Source organism: Lipotes vexillifer, unplaced genomic scaffold (genome assembly GCF_000442215.2).
Source record: "Lipotes vexillifer unplaced genomic scaffold, Lipotes_vexillifer_v1.1 scaffold942, whole genome shotgun sequence".
NCBI classification, from domain to species: domain Eukaryota; kingdom Metazoa; phylum Chordata; class Mammalia; order Artiodactyla; family Lipotidae; genus Lipotes; species Lipotes vexillifer.
The window spans coordinates 350,485-355,292 of record NW_006798282.1 but is presented as its reverse complement, the minus strand read 5'-3'; positions in this window follow the sequence as shown (position 1 = coordinate 355,292).

Here is a 4,808-nt window from a genome sequence, read left to right as displayed (position 1 = left end):
GGGGGGCGGTGGTGGTGGTGGGAGGAGTGGGGTGTGGAGGGCTGCATCTGCCTCATACAAAGCATCCAGTAAGTGTGCATGGATTAATCTCCCCTTTCTGGGCATAGAGAACAGCTCCTTGCTAAGGGATTAGGGCCATTCTTAACATATGAGCTATTCCTTTCTTTTGGATTGAGTTGAAGTTTCCCTTTTATGGGTTTCCTAAAAGCAAAAGTAACAGTCCCAGGCACTTTAATGGGGAGGAAGTATGTTACTTGTACCTAAACACATATTTACCCCAACAGGAAGGTTAAGTGAGTAAGGGAAAGAAAGGTCTGGTGTGGTGAGGTCATTCTGGGGCCCCTTGCAGGAACCCCAGGCCCACTTCTGGAGTGCAGCCAAAAAGCTGAATGGCAGAATGGCCTTGGTAGCCCAGGCCAGTTTCTTTGACTGGGTCAGTTCACACCTGATAACCAGGGCCATTTCCTGAGTTAAAACATCCCAGGGAAGTTTGCTGGGGAGAGGACAGGCAGGGTGGATGTATCCTTCTGAGTTCATATGTGTGAAGCATTTGAAATGGGCCTTGAGGATACCTTCAGTTCTTCCACCCCAGCACTTCTCAGTCCACTCGGCATCCGTACTCAAGGCTTGTCCAAGATCCAACTTGTCCCTGAAGCTTTGGATAGCAACCCTGCCTCCAGGCAGTCTCTCCATTCTGCCTCATTGCCTATATCAGTGTTTCTCAAACACGGCCTCTGGGGAATCTTGCTAAAAATGCAAATTCTGAGTCAGTAAGGAATGGAGTGGGACTTGAGATTGGGCCTTTCTGATAAACTCCCAGGTGATGTGGATGTTGCTGGACCACCATGCTGAAGAGCAAAGGTCCTACATAAAACCAGTCAGCACTGCTGTTTAGTGCCTTCCAGTAGTTCATGCAGAGAGTAGATCTTACATTTCCCCTGTACCTACCATGATGCTTAGCTCAGCACTCCATCCATGAGCACTGCTTCCTAAATGTTTGGTGTGGGCACCATGAGAGCTATGAGAAAATCGCAAAAACCCACCTGATTCTTCATGGTTTGGAGCTAGGATCATGCACCATTAGCAGAAAACATTTTTGCCCTTCTCTCAGCCCCCAGCTGCCTCAGTTTTGATTCCTGTGTTGAAATCCCCTCTCCTTACCTGTTCTTTATTTTTATTTCTTTATTTTTTTTTGCCTTTTTGTCTTAACTTGTATAGAAGGATTGAAACTAACAACCTTTGATTTTAAGTGTTTAGTGTGGTTTCCTTCTGGCAGGTTTTGAATTATCTGCATGGCTCATCTCTCCCCATGCTTTTGGAAAGTCTGCATCTCCCTGTCCCCTGCTAACCTCCAAACCCACTCACTCCTGGGATGTGTCACAGTTGCTTTGTCAGTTTCCCTGAGAGACTCCCCACCTTGCTTTTGTCACATCCACCTTCTCTCTGGGGCAGAGAGACTGTTGATGCCTCAGCCATCCACACCGTATTAACCCCTTCTTGGTTGTTTCCACACAGTCCCTCCACTGTCGCTCTTGGATTGCTGTGCTTTCTGTAGAAGACACACACAACCTCCGGGAGAAAGGGTATGAGTCACAGGTCATGCAGGCTGTACACATAGGCTGGGACCAAGAGGCAGCTCAGAAACTGGTGGGCTCTGAACATTTCACTCAGTGCTGTTCACCTCAGCCCGGGTCACTGGGCAATGTCCAAGTTGTCATAACTAACACGTGTGGATCCACTCATAACAGGAGGGAGTGGCGAGTGGCCTGGACAGGGGAGTGGCTGGGCTGCTGTTTTGCACCTGAAGAAGTGTCCTGTGGTACATTTTACACAGGGTATAATGGGGTGTTCTGACCCAGGGTCCTGATTCCATCCAAACAGCCCAGTCTAGTGGGTGGGGCCTGGTGGTAAGACTACAGACACCACCTAAATCTGCATCCAAAATGCAGGTGATATGTCCTTCAGGGCTACACTACAGATCGGGAGTATAAAGAGTGCTGAGGACATCCAGGGCCAGGGGGAGCCTCTTCTGCAGCTCAGCAGGATTTCAGGTCCCCACATATGTGAACTGGAATTCACAGGGGTACTATCAAGCCAGAGTCAGAAATCACCTCCAGAGACTTAAAGGGTGCCTGTGTTTCTATTTCCTCCACAACCAAGACAGCCTGGTAGGAAGTATGAGACTAGATTTTGAGGGCATACGATTTTAGGTGGTGGTGGTGCGAGGGGATTTGAAAGGTGGTACATATGCTTTCTCCTTTATATTATTATTTTTTAAAGTGTGCTGAAAGCAGAGTTGCAATCTTATCGTTAACCTGGCACGCTTTGCTTTGCTAGCCTGCTCTCTGTGGTATAATGTCTAGTTCCTTATCTCATCAAGGTGTGACTTTCAACACTTGTTTCTAGTGAGTTGTTTGTCTTTTTCTTGCAAATGTGTAAGAACTCTATGTATTATAGATATCAATACGTTATTGATCATCTTTGTTGCAAACGTATTTTCTCCAAACAATTATTTTTATGTTGGGTTTGCTGTGGTCTATTCTGTTCTACAAAATGTTGAAAAATTTATATAATCAAATATGTTTACCCGTTCTTTTATAGCTTCTGGATTCTTGCGCCATATCACTAATATAAGGAAAAGCTATTGATTTTTGTGTGTTCCAGAAGTTTCTTTCTCTTTGATTTTCTAGGTATATGAACATGCAAAGTTTTATCAACTTTTTTCTTCGTGTTTTTTAGACCCTCTAAAATAATATTAAATTATAATGGTGGTGGCAGGCATTGATACATGATGCCTGACTTATTTGGCTTAGTTTTTTTTTTTTTTTTTTTGTGGTACACGGGCCTCTCACTGTTGTGGCCTCTCCCGTTGCGGAGCACAGGCTCTGGATGCGCAGGTTCAGCGGCCATGGCTCATGGGCCCAGCCGCTCCCTGGCATGTGGGATCCTCCCGGACCAGGGCACGAAACCGTGTCCCCTGCATTGGCAGGCGGACTCTCAACCACTGCGCCACCAGGGAAGCCCTTGGCTTAGTTTTAGTATTTCACTATTTGGGGTGATTTTTTTTTTTTTTTTTTTTGAGGATTTTTGGTAACAGATTTCATCACAATTTTCCCCATTTTGGAGATAATTGCTGAGCTTCTTTCTTTTTTAATAAATTATTTATTTATTTATTTATTTATTTTTGGCTGTGTTGGGTCTTCACTGCTGCACACAGGCTTTCTCTAGTTGCAGAGAGCGGGGGCTACTCTTCGTTGCGGTGCACAGGCTTCTCATTGCGGTGGCTTCTATTGTTGCAGAGCATGGGCCCTAGACGTGTGGGCTTTAGTAGTTGTGGCACATGGACTCAGTAGTTGTGGCTTGTGGGCTGTAGAGTGCAGGCTCAGTACTTGTGGTGCATGGGCTTAGTTGCTCCGTGGCATGTGGGATCTTCCTGGACCAGGGATTGAACCCATGTCCCTGGCACTGGCAGGCAGATTCTTAACCACTACACCACCAGGGAAGTCCAATTGCTGAGCTTTTATCAAATAATTTTTCAGTATCTATTAATGCAGTCATTTGGTTTTTGCCGTTTAATTTGTTAATCTAATGCATTAAGAGAATAGATTTCCCAATTCAGACCATCTTTTCATGTTTAGATACCATCACTTGACCACAGTATATTATTCTTTTGATGTACTGCTAGATTTTATTCCCCGATATTTTGACTTTTACTTACAAATGTATAAGTGAGATTGATATATTTATAAGTGAGAATTGCACTCTAACTATCTTTAAAAATAGACTGACTTCACAAAATTAAATGGGAATTTTTCCATAGTTTTCTATGAGCTACAATAATTTAAATATCATAGAAATTATCTCTTCTTTAAAGGTTAGGTAGAACTTAGCTATGAAAATATCCGGTTCTGGTATCTTTTAAAAAGTAGATATTAATTTACCTTTCTAATTTTTCTATGTTAATCAGCCCATTTGTATTTTCTACTTCTTTTTGGGTGAATTTTGATACATAAAAATTTTCTAGGCATCCTCCCATTTCTTCAAGGTTTTCCAGTGAGTTGCCATAGTGCTGTATGTAGAATTCGTCTATAATTTGTTCATCCCTCCCGTCTTTGGGAGTGTGTCTCCTTTCTTATCTAATGAATGTGCAGCTCGTAGAAGAGCAAATCCAAGTGACTGAAAAATATACAGATATGCATAAACACAGAAATTACATTCAAAGTGAAAAATCACTTTACGTCCACCATACAGAGCACGTTAGGAAGAGTGGAAATGCCTGTTAGAGTGAGTTGGTGAAGAGTAAGGAGGAGTGAGAGGTTTCTTCATATGCTGTCTATGGAAAAGTAAATTACTGTTATTGCTTTATAAAATAATCTGCCAGGTTCTTTCAAATTTAAAACACATATCTTGTGCCTCACCAATCCCATGCCTGGGAAACCAGTGTGATAGGAATAAAAGTACCAGTGACTGGCATGTAAGGGTATGTAAGTAAAAAAGAAAAATTTTGAAAAGCCATTAATTCTGAATACTAGAGAGGTTCAATAAATTATGGCCCATCCACACCCTAGAATATTATTATGCAATTAAAAAGAAGGAATTAGAGCCAAACTGGCTGATTAGGAAGAATTTCCACAAAGTATTATGGGATTCAAAAGTAAGGTGCAAAGAACAGTGTACTGTATTGTACAGTAAACAGTGTAGTGTATTGTAAACAATGGCAAAAAAAGAAAAACCCAAACAACTGTGTATGGATATGGTACATTAGGACAGAAAACATGGGTCATTTGTGAGACTTGGGGGATATCAGA